At 47.8% G+C, this 17,771-nt stretch overlaps 1 protein-coding gene across 7 annotated transcripts in view; it reads left to right on the top strand.

Moving 5' to 3' along the window:
- The first annotated feature begins 1,210 nt into the window (after positions 1-1,210).
- The window catches only part of FHIP1B (FHF complex subunit HOOK interacting protein 1B), a 48,118-nt gene continuing 31,557 nt past the window's right edge, over positions 1,211-17,771 (top strand). For 4 of the 7 annotated variants that reach the window (XM_076053567.1, XM_076053568.1, XM_076053563.1 and 1 more), the window contains exons 1-2: positions 1,211-1,481; positions 13,666-13,748. The gene's annotated coding sequence lies outside the window, so the exon portion shown is untranslated. Of the gene's footprint in view, positions 1,482-13,665; positions 13,827-17,771 lie in introns of all 7 variants that reach the window. The other 3 variants (XM_076053570.1, XM_076053569.1, XM_076053565.1) reach the window with 2 other exon arrangements.

Here is a 17,771-nt window from a genome sequence, read left to right as displayed (position 1 = left end):
GTGGTATCCCCTCTGACTTTATCCATTCATGCCGTCGTGATCCGTGGTATCCCCTCTTACTTTATCCATTCATGCCGTCGTGATCCGTGGTATCCCCTCTGACTTTATCCATTCATGCCATCGTGATCCGTGGTATCCCCTCTGACTTTATCCATTCATGCCGTCGTGATCCGTGGTGTCCCCTCTGACTTTATCCATTCATGCCGTCGTGATCCGTGGTGTCCCCTCTGACTTTATCCATTCATGCCGTCGTGATCCGTGGTATCCCCTCTTACTTTATCCATTCATGCCGTCGTGATCCGTGGTATCCCCTCTGACTTTATCCATTCATGCCATCGTGATCCGTGGTATCCCCTCTGACTTTATCCATTCATGCCGTCGTGATCCGTGGTGTCCCCTCTGACTTTATCCATTCATGCCGTCGTGATCCGTGGCTTCTTCTGGCGATGCGTCCTGCCCATGCCTCTAAGCCACGCGCTTCCTCTCTCCCGAACATTCCCAGCGCGCGTTTCTCCACGCTTCTTTCATCTTCCGTCCCGTCACCTGTCCACACGTTCACGATCCACATTTTCCAATTAACTTTATCACTCAAAGTACATCATTTGCGTCGTTCTGGAGACTACTGTGAATATATAGCGCAATGAAATAAGGCCGAGACGTCGCCTATTTTTGTTTTGTGTGTATTGTAAGGTGGCAGTGTTGTTGACGGCACGTGTTGAGTATTTAAAAATTAAGTTCGACTCCAGGTGTGGGGGTGGGGGAGCGGCGGGGCTGTGGGGTAGCCTGGGGAGTGAGGGGCGGGGCTGTGGGGTAGTCTGGGGAGTGACGGGCGGAGCTGTGGGGGTCTCCTGGGGGGTGAGGGGCGGGGCTGTGGGGTCGCCTGGGGAGTGAGGGGCGGGGCTGTGGGGTAGCCTGGGGAGTGAGGGGCGGGGCTGTGGGGGTAGACTGGGTAGTGAGGGGCGGGGCTGTGGGGGTAGCCTGGGGAGTGAAGGGCGGGGCTGTGGGGGTCTCCTGGGGAGTGAGGGGCGGGGCTGTGGGGGTCTCCTGGGGAGTGAGGGGCGGGGCTGTGGGGGTCTCCTGGGGAGTGAGGGGCGGGGCTGTGGGGTAGCCTAGGGAATGAGGGGCGGGGCTGTGGTCTTCAGGTTGGATGAGGGGCGGGGCTGTGGGGGAGGAGGGGCGACAAGTCCGGGAAGTGAGGGGCGGGGCTGTGAGGGGCGGGGCTGTGACGTCACGACTAACATGGCGAGCGTGGTGGATGTTTGTGTGGTGGTTTAGGTGGCGTGGTGGTGGTGATGGGGTGATGATGGTGGTGGTGTAGTGATGATGGTGGTGGTGTAGTGATGATGGTGGTGGTGTAGTGATGGTGGTGGTGATGTTCGTGTTCGGGCAGTGCTGTTGTGAAATCGCGATGAGAGGGGCAGAGCTGACGGGATGTGGTCCGACGGTTGACGATCATCGCCAGTAGCAGCAGTGGGGACGAGGTAATGTACAGCACTGTACACAGCACTGTACACAGCACTCACACAATATAACACTATCACACAATATAACACTCACACGATATAACACTATCACACAATATAACACTATCACACAATATAACACTATCACACAATATAACACTATCACACAATATAACACTATCATACAATAACACTATCATACAATATAACACTATCACACAATATAACACTATTACACTAACACTATCACACAATAACACTATTACACTAACACTATCACACAATATAACACTATCATACAATAACACTATCATACAATAACACTATCATACAATAACACACAATAACACTATCACACAATACCACTATCACACAATATAACACTATCATACAATAACACTATCATACAATAATACTATTACACAATAACACTATCACACAATAACACTATCACACAATATAACACTATCATACAATAACACTATTACACTAACACTATCACACAATATAACACTATCATACAATATAACACTATCATACAATAACACTATCATACAATAACACTATTACACTAACTCTATCATACAATAACACTATTACACTAACACTATCATACAATAACACTATTACACAATAACACTATCATACAATAACACTATCATACAATAACACTATCATACAATAACACTATTACACAATAACACTATCACACAATAACACTATCGCACAATATAACACTAGCACACAATATAACACTATCATACAATAACACTATTACACTAACACTATCATACAATAACACTATCATACAATAACACTCATACAATAACACTATCACACAATAACACTATCACACAATAACACTATCATACAATAACACTATCATACAATAACACTATCATACAATAACACTTACACTAACACTATCATACAATAACACTATCACACAATAACACTATCATACAATAACACTATCATACAATAACACTCACACAATAACACTATTACACTAACACTATCACACAATATAACACTATCATACAATAACACTCATACAATAACACTATTACACTAACACTGTCACACATTAACACTATCACACAATAACACTCTTACACTAACACTATCATACAATAACACTATCATACAATAACACTATTACACTAACACTATCACACAATAACACTATCATACAATAACACTATCATACAATAACACTATTGCACTAACACTATCACAATAACACTATCACACAATAACACTATCATACAATAACACTATCACACAATAACACTATCACACAATAACACTATCACACAATAAACTATCACACAATAACACTATCACACAATAACACTATCATACAATAACACTCACACAATATAACACTATCATACAATAACACTATTACACTAACACTATCATACAATAACACTATCACACAATAACACTATCATACAATAACACTATCATACAATAACACTATCATACAATATAACACTATCATACAATATAACACTATCATACAATAACACTATTACACTAACACTATCACACAATAACACTATCATGCAATAACACTATCATACAATAACACTATCATACAATAACACTATTACACTAACACTATCACACAATAACACTATCATACAATAACACTATCATACAATAACACTATTACACTAACACTATCACAATAACACTATCACACAATAACACTATCACACAATAACACTATTACACTAACACTATCACACAATAACACTATCACACAATAACACTATCATACAATAACACTATTACACTAACACTATCACACAATAACACTATTACACTATCATACAATAACACTATCACATAATAACACTATCACAATAACACTCATATAATAACACTATCACACAATAACACTATCACACAATAACACTATCACACAATAACACTATCACACAATAAACTATCACACAATAACACTATCACACAATAACACTATCACTCAATAACACTATCACACAATAGCACTATCACACAATAACACTATTACACTAACACTATCACACAATAACACTATCACACAATAACACTATCACACAATAACACTATCACCCAATAACACTACCACACAATAACACTACCACACAATAACACTATCACACAATAACACTATCACACAATAACACTATCACACAATAAACTATCACACAATAACACTATCACCCAATAACACTATCACACAATAACACTATCACACAATAACACTATCATACACTGACACTATCATACAATATAACACTATAATACAATATAACACTATAATACAATATAACACTATCATACAATAACACTATCATACAATAACACTATCACACAATAACACTATCACACAATAACACTATCATACAATAATACTATTACACGTCAAGTTATAATACAATAGCACTCTCACACCCGTATTAAAACGCGTAACAATACAAGCGATGACGTGTTTACACTTTTGTGTATACAACACTGCTGTTTAACATAACGTAAAGCACCAGCCAGTACACACACCACTACATTACAGTACGTACTGTGCTACACGAACACTATTACACGTGGCAACTGTATTACACGCAACACTTACTATAATGTAGTCACGTCACACAATTCATTAGAGAGTAGTGTAGGTTCGTGATGCACTGTTTACCCTGTATAATGTAATATGGTTTATACACACACACCATACCACTCTAGCGATGTTGTGGTTTGACTCTCCAACACACCGGTTAGTGCTGTACTAGTGCTGTACTAGTATACTACACTATACACTAGTGCTGTACTAGTATACTACACTATACACTAGTGCTGTACTAGTATACTACACTATACACTACACACTAGTGCTGTACTAGTATACTACACTATACACTAGTGCTGTACTAGTATACTACACTATACACTACACACTAGTGCTGTACTAGTATACTACACTATACACTAGTGCTGTACTAGTATACTACACTATACACTAGTGCTGTACTAGTATACTACACTATACAGTAGTGCTGTACTAGTGCTGTACTAGTATACTACACTATACACTAGTGCTGTACTAGTATATTACACTATACACTACACACTAGTGCTGTACTAGTATACTACACTATACACTAGTGCTGTACTAGTATACTACACTATACACTACACACTAGTGCTGTACTAGAATACTACACTATACACTACACACTAGTGCTGTAAAAGTATACTACACTATACACTACACTATACACTAGTGCTGTACTAGTATACTACACTATATACTACACACTAGTGCTGTACTAGTGCTGTACTAGTATACTACACTATACACTACACTATACACTAGTGCTGTACTAGTATACTACACTATACACTAGTGCTGTACTAGTATACTACACTATACACTACACTATACACTAGTGGTGTACTAGTATACTACACTATACACTACACACTAGTGCTGTACTAGTGCTGTAGTAGTGCTGTACTAGTATACTACACACTAGTGCTGTACTAGTATACTACACTATACACTGCACACTAGTGCTGTACTAGTATACTACACTATACACTACACTATACACTAGTGCTGTACTAGTATACTGCACTATATACTACACACTAGTGCTGTACTAGTATACTACACTATACACTACACTATACACTAGTGCTGTACTAGTATACTACACTATACACTATACACTAGTGCTGTACTAGTATACACTAAACACTACACACTAGTGCTGTACTAGTGCTGTACTAGAATACTACACTATACACTACACACTAGTGCTGTACTAGTATACTACACTATACACTACACTATATACTAGTGCTGTACTAGTATACTACTCTATACACTACACACTAGTGCTGTACTAGTGCTGTACTAGTATACTACACTATACACTACACTATACACTAGTGCTGTACTAGTACTGTACTAGTATCCTACACTATACACTACATACTAGTGCTGTACTAGTGCTGTACTAGTATGCTACACTATACACTACACACTAGTGTTGTACTAGTGCTGTACTAGTATACTACACTACACTATACACTAGTGCTGTACTAGTATACTACACTATACACTACACACTAGTGCTGTGCTAGTGACGAATTGCCACGTTCTGTGTACGTGACAACCCTCACTAGTTGTCAGTGTCGGGTGGTGGCGGGTTTTAACGACACAACATTTATATATTTACACGATCTAACCCAAAAAACCTGTTTTATGGATGATATTGGTCACGAAAGCCTACGTGTTAAACTTAGCACTCTAGTGAAATTTAAACTGCAGTTTTTATTTAATAAATGTGTTGTCATATACGGGAAAGGAAGTCGATAGTCGGTCACCTATGAAGGCTGGCACGGCACACGAGGGGGCGGGTGACCAGCAGCACCACGCCCGGCCGCCTTTGTCTCCCTAGTGGCGAAGTTTACACACCACACAAAGTAAATCATTTGAGGTTGAGGCTACCTAAGGGAGGCCCCACGACCGGTTCAGATAATCGATACAGGTGTCGGTGGCTGTGAGAGGGAATCGAACTTTGGCCGCGGAGTTCGTTGCGCAACGCGCCAACCACTGCACTACCGCTCCCTCCCCCTTACACTCTAACACACACCATACACTTAACTGTGAACTGCTGTAGTGCACCATCATCATGGGGTGAATCTGCGTATGTGGCCACCCGTCTCGATGCCTGCGATGTAATGATCCAGCCAGAGTAGTCGATGTCACCACCGCTCCATCTCCCCGGTTGACGTCCCTCTCACGTCGTCGGGTCGCATTCCACTTCACTGCCTGGCTGTTCCCTGCTCCCTTCACTCTTCCCCACTCGGCCTGCATTGCTGCGGGCCACGCTCCCGTGTCCAGCCCAAGCCCTCTCGTGTTGCTTGACAGTTTGAGTGGTCACTTTAACTCGTAGGCTTTCGCGACCAATGTTACAATATTCGTAATAAGGTGCTTTTTTTGGGTCGGATCGCGTGAATGCGTAGTGAGTCCAACTGAGTCGCAGACGTCTCTCTTTAAAGGCAACAATTTTATTGTAACAGCAACACGTTAACACAAAGGGGTAACCGCCCCTTCACCAGATACAGGCTAGGGTGGTGACCACCCAGCTAACTACCCTATACGTATGAGTTACAGCTACGAAGGGTCAGACCCTCACTCGGGTCCCCGACCACGTGTTGATGCCTCGTAGGACGCAGAGCTTCCAGCTTGTAGAATGCAGCGACCACGGTCCCTCTCAGGGACCCACCTTATATCCTCCCAGGTCGGGGCCGTTCCGCCCTTGGCCCCGCCCGCCTTCTCGAACGTTCTAGCTCCCTCTCGATCCCCCTCGAGAGCTCTCCCAGGACATGTGATTACCCCCTTGCCTCCCCACCTGGGACCTTCTCTGTGGACACTCCAGATCACGTGTCTACGGGGTCAATCAGAGTGCCATGGCCCGGGGCAACCTTGCCCCTGGGCTGACACTCCCACTCCCCCTTGTGGGAGCCCGCATTACGCGCTATGCGTGGTGCGTGCGCGCGCTATCCCAGCGCTCACCAAGCTCCGCTAGGGCTGGTACTACACCCGCCTACGGGGTGTACGCGATGACGGTGCATCGCACGCCGTGCTTTGCTAGAGCCGGCCTCACACAGCAACCCACCCGGTGCTGTCCGCGATGTAAGGACATCGCACGCCACGGCCCTCCCGGGCCGGCACCATACAGTGACATCCCCGATGTCACTACATCACCCCCCTCTTCGTAGCATCCAGCCATCCCGGCTGTCAACTCCCCCTCCAATGAACAAATTATTGAAATGGAAGAAAAACATAGTGTGTCTCAACAATAACAGAACAGAAATAAATACCCCAACCCACTTGTACAAAAATTACACTATCCACAAATGTACAAACCAACAGGGAGAAGGGTGTAAACCAACGAACCCATAATAACAACACCACATCAACAAGCAATATATATAAAAAAAAAGCGGAAACCCTCGGGATCCCCCCTACCATCACACCTCCCACATTCACTGTGTAACAATGCTCGTGAGCTCAATGGCGGCCAGGATCAGCTGATAACTGCCACGACTCAGCGAGCACGACAAGCAACTGACAGCGTGGGAGCGTGTGTGCAAGGGGATCACGAAAACGAGTCTTTGAGCGAGTGCGTGTTGCCGGGCCCCCAGGGGAGGTGGGCTCGCTCACCCTGGAGGTTCCGGGGGCAATGTGCAAATGTTCCACCGAACCCAGCTGCTCACGGAGAGCAGTAGGCCGGGTCGATGGATCCTCCGCGCTCGAAGCCAGCATGCGCGGCCGTGCAGGGGACATCAGTCGCGCAGCACCTGGGAGCGGAATAGAATCACCCCGCTGAGGACCAAACTCCGCGGGCACACACCCCGGCTCGGCGGACACACTCGACGCATGACCCCTGCGATGTGGAGATAAAACGAATTCACGCGGCGCGATAAACGGTTTCAGGCGAGAGAGATGCACGAACCAACTCCGCCGACCCTCCGTAGCCCTTAAATCGAGCGGCTTCCTCAAGCCGAGGTGGCCCAACATATGCGCGCTGGGAGGGAATCTCACCGCTCGGCGCGTGAGTGCCTGCATTGTAGCGTTTGCCGTACACAAGTGGGTGAGGGAAGGCAAAAATGCCAACTGACGGCCGGATGGTAATTCCAAACGGCCCCGGTCAATGTGGATTTCCAAAGGCATCCTCCCAAGGAAATCGGTTCCAAGTAAGCATGGAACAGCCAGGGACGTGGAGACAAGAATGTGTCCCGATAATTTAACGTCAGCGACGTGCACCTCGGCCGTTATCCGACCGATGATATCCAATGAGGCGCAGTTAGCAGCGAAATACGGTGTATCAACAGGGTCTCGGACCCGACACTTAGGAGGCAAAATATTGTAAATCAACTCCAAGATGATAGTTGCCGACGCACCCGTGCCAACTAGCATCCTTATCCCCACATCCTCAATGAACCCGAGCACGGCCGATGAACCCGCGGCCGCAGCCACCACTCGATGGGCCAGCTCTGACCACTGATCTGGTCGGAGCTGACGAACTCCCCAATTACGCATAGGACCCCCCTGTACTGACACGCGACCGGGACGCGAACTGAAATGTCTAAATGGGTTAGGCGAGTCCAGGGGTCAAGTGTGGAGTGCGTCGCGACTCACCTCAGGGTGTAGGGAAGCGTAGGATGGCGGTGATGCTGGGAGGTGCCTCATGGTACGCGGCAGCCCGATGACAATTGTAGCAGGTAACACGGTCACCTCCGAAACGAGACAACGACCTTGGCCGCTGCTGCTTGTCCGCCGCGCGCCACCCCCATGCTGGTCACCTCCACCCCGAGTCGACGCACATGCCAAAAGGGGCTCCGTTCCCTTGGGTGGCCTCGGCCTTGTGCGGGACATGGCACACGTCACCTGCTCCCTGTCCCATTGTAGAAGTAGCTGGGCTTGGATGCGCTTAGCGACCTTGAGAGACAAGATGTCATCGTCTTCGGCTGGAAGAATGGTGTGGAGGGATTTTCGCCAAGGCCAGCAATCTCACGAGGACCAACATGTCGATGCCATCGTGCTCCATCTCCGGGAAGGCAGCTTTTGCCAGGGCCAAAAGCACGCTACGCAAGGCGAGGGCCGGCTCGGTCTCCCCCTTCCGTCGCGTGGCGAATTTGTGGCACGCGTTCCCGGAGGGTCGCCTCCGCCGACGGCGAAGCGTTGAGTGCCCGGATGGCACCCTGCTCCACTGGTAGTGTCTCACCCGCATCCTCTGCAGCTGTATGCGGCGCGAGGTCCTTGTCCTCGCTGTCCGACGACCTGGTACGTGGTCTGCGACGTGTAGACATACTCTACTGCTAGCTGTATAGACTAGCGTGTTGGCCACTTTCGACACAAGTTGTTGTGAGTCCAATTGAGTCGCAGACGTCTCTCTTTAGAGGCGGTACTTTTATTGTAACATCAACATATTAACACAAAGGGGTAACTACCCCGTCACTGGATACAGCCTAGGGTGATAACGACCCAATTAACTACACTATACGTAGGAGTTACAGCTATGAAGGGTCAGACCCTCACTCAGGTCCCCGACCACGTGTTGATGCCTCGTAGGACGTAGAGCTTCCAGCTTGTAGAATGCAGCGACCCTGGTCCCTCTCAGGTGACCCACCTTACATCCTCCTGTGTCGGGGCTGCTCCACCCTTGGCCCCGCCCGCCTTCTCGAGCGTTCTAGCTCCCTTTTGACCCCCCTCGAGAGTTCTCCCTGGGCACGTGATCACCTGACACACTCCCACTCCCCCTTGTGGGAGCCCGCACTACACGCTCTGCGTGGTGCCCGCGCTATCCCAGCGCTCGCCAAGCCCCGTTAGGGCTGGTACTACACCCGCCTACGGGGTGTACGCGATGACGGTGCATCGCATGCCATTGTAATTATTTACCTTATTTATTTTTAGTGACTTGCCTCGCTTTTCTATGCTTATCGGTTTTGGTATTGTTTGTTTGTTATAACTTTCTGACCCGCCCCTACTGGACATCTTTGAAAAAGCGATTCTTAGCTCATCGGAGTTTTCCAGTCTAAAGATTCTGAGTAACTAATTGGCATGTTGTGTTCACATGACAAACCTTACTAAGTGTTTGTGTCGGGTGGAAGTGGGTTTACGACACATTTATATTTACGTGATCGAACACAAAAAAACGTTATTTATGAGGTTGAACGGTGTCATGAATCTTGAGTATTTCCTCTCGAGTCCACGTGTTTCTCTTTTGCTGTCTCAGTGTAGTTCATAGCATACATCTCTCCAGCCTTCTCAGGTTGTGTTACTTATGTTTTGTTAATGACCACGGTGGGCAATACCTAGAGCATCTGGCACTAGGAAGGGAGCCACGGTGAGATATGGTGTCCTTATTGGCTGCGATGACCTGATGGTCTCGGGACGCTACGTACACATAGATAAAGATGTAAGTATGACACATGCAAACATTCATTGCTATTGTGGGGTTGTGTACATATCCTGTATTAGCACATCATACCGGAAGAAATATACTGGTACAATCACCTGTTGCTGAAATGACCTATACATCCAGCATGGCACGTGGACACGAGAGTAAATGTCTAGTGTCCATGTCGGTCAGGTCGCGGTTTGCAGATGATAACGATTCCCATCGTGCAATACAAGGCAGTTCAGATTCATAGAGCACGCCAATGCAACCGCATTGCCAGACACGACAGAAACATTGGCCGTGTGTATTTTATTTCTGGAGAGAGAGAAGGAGATCTTGAACCTGTATTTAAAACAGAGGAGGGGAGTTGACAGCACGGATGGCTGGGGGAGGGTAGTTACAGACTGGGGGCAGCAGAGGGGAACGAGCACCCTGACACTTCCTCTAGCCTATGGCAAGTACAGCATGGTGTCGCTTACAAATTACACGTCCAGGTTGTAGTTTGCGATAGCGTCTGGAGTCGAGCGACTACTGGTCAGCCCACCGGAGTAGCGGCGGTTGGTGGAGCCACGACTACCGTAGGTTTATTGGCAGAGCAGAGTCGCGTGGAGCTGCGGTGGGGCCCTCAAGGAAACTTTGAGGCACCTCGGTAACAGAACTCCCCGGCGTTCGCCCGCGGTCTTCAGTTGACCTCTTGTGTGTACGTATGTTGAACTTCTTTCGCACCGTACATAGCCAACCGTGTTAATTAGAGGTTGCTTCATCCAGTCGTATCATGCGGTGATCCCACGTCGGTTACCGGAGTGTCAGTCGTGCCCGTAGAGGGTCGATCGGGTCTCGGTGTTCACGGGAGGTCTACGATACCTCGGATATTGCCCAGTCGGTTTGATGTGGCGGCCTCTCGACGGAAGTTTGCTCGCGTGACGTTGGCCATAATGGGGAGCCGCTCGGTAGGAGGTTGACCGGGGGCTCCCACAGAGAGCCTCGGCCACTGGAGCGGGGAGAGCGTCTGGAGGGGGGGGCGTAGAGTGAGATGAGCAGGGAGAGCGGTAGGAGCAGAGTGGGGATGAGTGAGGAGAAGTAGGCAGAGGGGAGGGGAGTCAATGGATGATTTTGGAAGACTGCGAGTGACCAGGAATCAACTGGGTTAGCCGGGATCACAGACCAGCACACTGAACACTGTGCTACACACTGAACACTGTGCTACACACTGAACACTGTGCTACCGCTATCCGTGCGCTGTGTACACACCTGTGTGCACCAAACGCAAAATAAAGGCCATCGTTCAGCCGTGGACTTTGAGAACAAGTTTTATATATCTAAGATATAATCTGTTCGGGACGTGCAGACCCGGTCTAATGCACTGGCTGTGTCGTTTCATCCGCACTGGATTCAACCACCCCCACCCTGCTGTTCACAACAACTCACCCACTCACCACCCTGCAGGTCACAACTCACTCACTCACCCTCACTGCTGGTCACAAAAATACACTCAATTCACCCACACACTCACCACCACACTGCTGGTCACAACTCACTCACTCACCCTCACTGCAGGTCACAACAATACACTCAATTCACCCACACACTCACTACCCTGCAGGTCACAACTCATTCACTCACCCTCACTGCAGGTCACAACAATACACTCAATTCACCCACACACTCACCACCACACTGCTGGTCACAACTCACTCACTCACCCTCACTGCAGGTCACAACAATACACTCAATTCACCCACACACTCACCACTCTGCAGGTCACAACTCACTCACTCACCCTCACTGCAGGTCACAACAATACACTCAATTCACCCGCACACTCACCACCCTGCAGGTCACAACTCACTCACCCTCACTGCAGGTCACAACAATACTCTCAATTCACCCACACACTCACCACCCTGCAGGTCACAACTCATTCATTCATCCTCACTGCAGGTCACAACAATACACTCTATTCACCCACACACTCACCACCCTGCTGGTCACAACTCACTCACTCACTCTCACTGCAGGTCACAACAATACACTCTATTCACCCACACACTCACCACCACACTGCAGGTCACAACTCACTCACTCATCCTCACTGCAGGTCACAACAATACACTCAATTCACCCACACACTCACCACCCTGCAGGTCACAACTCACTCACTCACCCTCACTGCAGGTCACAACAATACACTCAATTCACCCACACACTCACCACCACTATGCTGGTCAAAACACTTTTTGCTTCTTTCCTCGCACTCTTGCAGTTTGGAATTCCCTCACGTCGTTCTTTTTCCCCAAGTTATTAAAACCTTGCTCAGTTCAAGAAAAGTGCGTTCACGCCTATCGATGACACCTGCGATCGTGCTGTTTGTTGCTGGCCGTTTGGCATCTTGGGCCTTTGTCCCTCTGTGCTCAGCAACCGCGATGAAAAAACGCCTTGCATCAGGGCGGCAGCACCATCACTCGAGGGTACAGCAAAGACAAATATCCCCCGTATAGCCTTAACCGGCTCTTTGGGGCAAGTGCTGTTAGCGAGTAGCACCTGTGAAGGCCAACACGACACCCGCATGCTGCGCTTGCACACGTGGGGGACACTGCGCACAGGAGGTGTACCAAAAGCGATGTTCGCGAGCGCACTGTGTGCGTGTGCACGCGGATACTTGGGTTCACGAGACAAGGACAAATGTCCCCCGTATAGCCTTAACAGACTGTTGGGACAAGTGCTGTTAGCGAGCACCTATGAAGGCTTGCACGGCCCACAATGGGGTGCGTGGCCAACACCACGCCCTTCGTCTCCTTCGTGACGATGTTTACACATCGCACCAGGTTCTCGTTTTGAGGCTGAGTCAACCTAGGGGATGCCCAGGACCGGTTCCGATAATCGTCACTGGTGTTGGCCGTGAGCGGGAATTCGCAGCGCGGTGCGCTAACCGCTAGCCTACCGCTCCCCAATTGAGTTCTCACAAAGATCAAAGACAAAGATCCCCCGTATAGCCTGTGTGTGTGTGTGAGTTCTCATACACACACATATGCATGCACACACTTACAGTAGAGGTGAATGTGCAATCGTGTGCACACGTAAGAGATTCTATATATAAACACGGTCCCAACAGTAGGCCTGGCACCCGAATCGCTCGGCCTGTGCGCTCGTGTCTTTGCCCGGTCTGGTGTGTCTCCTTCTTCAAGTGCTGTCTGCGTCTGTTTCCCATATCTTCTGTGTGTCTGTGTGTCCTTCAGGTCTCTGTGTCACTGGGGAGACAAAGGTTGCCGGGCGTGGTGTTGGCCACCCACCCCCTCGTGTGCCATACCGGCCTTCATAGGTACTCTCTAACAGCACTTGTCCCAGCAGTCTGTCAAGGCTATACGGGGGATCTTTTTATTTGTTTTGTGTCTTTAAGGTACGTTCTTTTTGTCTCCTGTGTGTTCTTCACGCGTGTGGTTTAAGGTGTATTTAAAGATATGTTCTGTATGTCTGTGCAGTGTGTTCTGCATGTGGCCTTCCTGTGTGTGGACTTTGTTCTGTCTTGTGACTTTAAGGTTTATTCTGTGCATTCTTCACGTGTTTGTGACCTTCACACTCGTGTCTCCTTTACATGCGTTGTGTGTGTCCTTCAGGTGTGTGTATTTTATCGAGTTGTGTGCGATGTGTCTTTACAAGTGCATTCTTTTCATGCATTTTGGTGGTGCGTGCATGTGTGCGTCTCTTTCACGTGTGCGTGCGTGTGTGTGTCATTTCAGGTGTATGATGCGTTTCTTTTATGTGCCTTGCGTGTGTGTGTATGTCGTGAGCTGTGCGTGTGTCTCTATGTGATGTGTTCTCTTTGTGTGTCTCTCAGGTGTTTATCTCCCGCATGAGTTTATCTGTGTGCCCTATCCATTCCCTCTGTTGCCTTCAATTGTGTTTCCCAGGTTGTGTTCCGTGTGTGTGTGCGCGCGCTATTCAGGTGTGTTCCGTGTGTGTGTGTGCGCGCTATTCAGGTGTGTTGCGTCTTTATCGGTTGCTGTGCTCTCTTTTCTATACCCCCCCCACCCCGTTTAATAAGCGTGTTTGTCCATCTTCCATATATATTTATATTCTCTGCGAGCCTTTAATACTATGCCCTTGAGGTGCCTGCTGTGCGTGTCTGTGAGGCGTTTGTACATGTCCTGCGTGTGTACATCCTAGGGTCGCCAGCTGTGGTGTCCCATCACACACGTGCTATACCTCGCCACCCCTAATAGGTGCTCGCTAATTGCATGATCGCCGACAGTTTGTCTTCGCGGTGAATGGTCGCCTGGACGTCTGAGTGTCTGAGCGTGTGTGGTGTGATCCTTGTGGCCTGGCTGTGCGTGGATGCACAGTTCAGGAAATCCCCTCGTGCACTCTTCTGTTTTTATCTTATTTGTCTTTTACCGAAGTTTCCTCTTCATTGTGTTATCGGCATCTTGTCATGCGATGAATAATGCATTCGGATCTCCCAGTGCAATGCTCTGTGTTAGAGAATGGTCCACAGAAGCAGATACAACAGAGGGTAGCTCAGAGATCCCTTCAAGTAACCTCTGTTCCACATACTGTAGTGTCAGCACATGCCCACCCACTCTGCCACTGAAATAGCATCGTAATAATTGAGAACATTCGGTATTCGCACCATTGCTATAGCACGAGGCTCCCACCAAGGAAGGCTGCAGTAGCCTCACAGTAGGGAGCGATGCTGTTGTGGGTCATCCTTATTGAGTAATTTCCAACATGACTTCTGAATTTAGCAAATTTGGACAGTGACGCCCGCACACAATATCCTGCTCATTTCAAATTACGGCACAGGATCATTAATATCAACTGCGAATCAGATGATACGTATATTATGATTAATACACCCACAGTAATAACCAGGACGGCCTGCCGTATCGAAACGGCACCCTCTGCAAAGTGGCGAACACGGCAAAGTCCCGGGTGTGCCGTGTTATTTTTGGCAATTGTAGGAAACCAAAGAACCTCACTGTTCCCAAGCGAGGGCAGACGAACTCTGTGCCGTTCAGTGGCCGATCCACCCCTCACACCTCTCGCCCCTCCCCTCTCCGTCGGTCGCCCTGGCACAGTGCGGTAGCAGACGGCCGTCAGCCCTCATCCCCGGCCCTCTCAAGTCCCTTGCTCATGCATGCACAGTTGGGAATTTTTTTTAGTTGGGTGAACTGCGAAGTGTTTACCGCAAAGTGGGTTCCGAGGATTGAAAAATTTCGTGAGAAACACTGCCCTAAGCCCACCGTGCAGTGCTTTGATTTTGCGTGCGTGCGCATTGTCTCTGTGCTTATTTCGGTGTTTCCACCATGGGCAGTTGGAGACGGTCGCCCTCCAACAACAACTGAGGGCAGAGGAGTGACACAACAACGAGTGGAGCGGCGGGCGGCTAAAATGCAGCAAGTTAGCACAGTAGGGGGTACAGCTATTGGATCTCCCAGTCATCTCAGTCAGCCAACCCATGCCAGCTGGGTTTGTCCCGAGACCTCCTGCCAGTGAGCCTTCGACACTTCATGTGGCCTCAAAGTGTACCTGGCCTGGCACAGGCACCGTGGTGACGTCACCGACGCTTATTGGCAAACGGCGGGAGTAGTGGCACCACGGTGGCTAGGAGACGTTAACTACTTCGCCTGGTATACAGTCGGTCGTGGGTTCGATCCCAACCCTGACGCCTGTATATTTGGAGTCCGCGTGGTCTCCCCGTGGCGCTTGGATTTTTCTCGGGAGTCCTCTGGTTTTTCCTTCCACATTTAAAATCAACATCACCCGTTTAGAGTATTTGGCTGCTATAAATTTCCACTTGAACATAAGCCGCTTCGTTGAGCTATCATTTGTGGCCAGGTCGCTTTCGAAAAAGAGCTATACAGCTCAGTGGGCCTTAGCTGGTAAAATAATAAGTCGTAGTTTAGTGAGTTGTTGTTATAGCTGTCTCTGTGTACTCCGGTTTCCTCTAAAATGCGCAACACTCACGAAAGAGGAATTGGCCAAACATCTCAATGGAGGATCCTCCTGAGATAGTCTTGAGATGCAATCGGTTTTTCTAAACTATAAATGATAATGGGTTTCCATTAAGAATTGGAGGAAATATCTTAACCTCGTACAAAGCAATATTTGCAATATTTTAATTTGTGTAGGACTGTAGGTTAGAGCAACCTCCTGTTGCTAAAATCAATTAATTTCTCCTCTCAGCAGCCCTGTGTTGTGGTACGCTGTGATGTTTGTGTATTGTTCTCACAGTCGCTTCCTGATGAGCTGTCTGTGATAGTAAGGATTTACAGTCCATCGAAGATCATCGATTATAATTATCCGGTGGCTTCGTCGGGGGGAGAGGGCGCCGGATTTTCAAAAACGCCAGATGATCACTAAATCATGATTTAAAATAGCTTATTTTTGCACATTCTTGTAGTATATTATGCTGTTCGGTCTTATGTTTTTTAATGTTTAAAATATGTTAACTATGTGAAATTGACATAAATAGGCATACAAATAGACACGAATAAATTTCCTACTTTAAAAAGTTAATGTATTGACTCTATCGTACTTTCCACGCCAATATCGACGACATCATCATGGGGTGATGTATATACATGCAGTATTTTCATTGTTGAAGTTGCATGTAGTGTATAATGTACTGTATGTCATACTTGACACTGAATTAAAGCATTGCTAATTTTGTTTTCACGCGCACGGTGCCCTTTGCCGGATTGGGTTACAGCCTTTGGAGCGGTTTTGCCCGTTTAGACCGCCAGATAATGTTGGAAGCCGGATAATAATCGCGCAGTGCCGGATAATCGATGATCAACTGTAGTCGCACATTGCGTGATCTTCGCAATGCAATAATCTCACGCACCGATCTCCGATTGTTAGGAATTCATTGCGCCTCCGCGCATTTCGTCCTCGCCCACCGCCTGAGTGTTTAACTGAAGAAAAAACAATAACAAGGAAGAAATTTAATTCCCGTGCGTGGATCCCGAAGTACTTTGCAGCGCACGGCTGTCTTTGGAAGTGGCTGTATGGCTACGCGGGATGCTCTTAACGCTCGTAGCGACAGTGCATACATACAACGCCCACGATGACAAGTTGGTGCACGGCTGCTTATTACAGCAGGCATATTGCAGCTACAGCCAGGGATATTACTACAGTCATCAGCCTGAAATTTCCCCACTCGCCACCGGCTTAAGTAGGAATGGAAACTTATGTAGGCACAGATTGGAGGGTGGGAGGGGGCAGATGGACAATTGTGTAAACCGTTCAGTTTCCAATCCAACAAGACTACTTTCCATCGCATTCCAGACCCTGTCTGTAGACGCCTGTGTGCGTGTAAATTTGCATTTGCAAAGTTTAGGTG

This window comes from Petromyzon marinus, chromosome 61 (genome assembly GCF_048934315.1).
Source record: "Petromyzon marinus isolate PM22_M1 ecotype Great Lakes invasive population chromosome 61, UKy_Petmar_22M1.pri1.0, whole genome shotgun sequence".
NCBI classification, from domain to species: Eukaryota; Metazoa; Chordata; class Hyperoartia; order Petromyzontiformes; family Petromyzontidae; genus Petromyzon; species Petromyzon marinus.
Note: the sequence above shows the minus strand (reverse complement) of the source record. Positions and strands in the feature narration are given on the sequence as shown.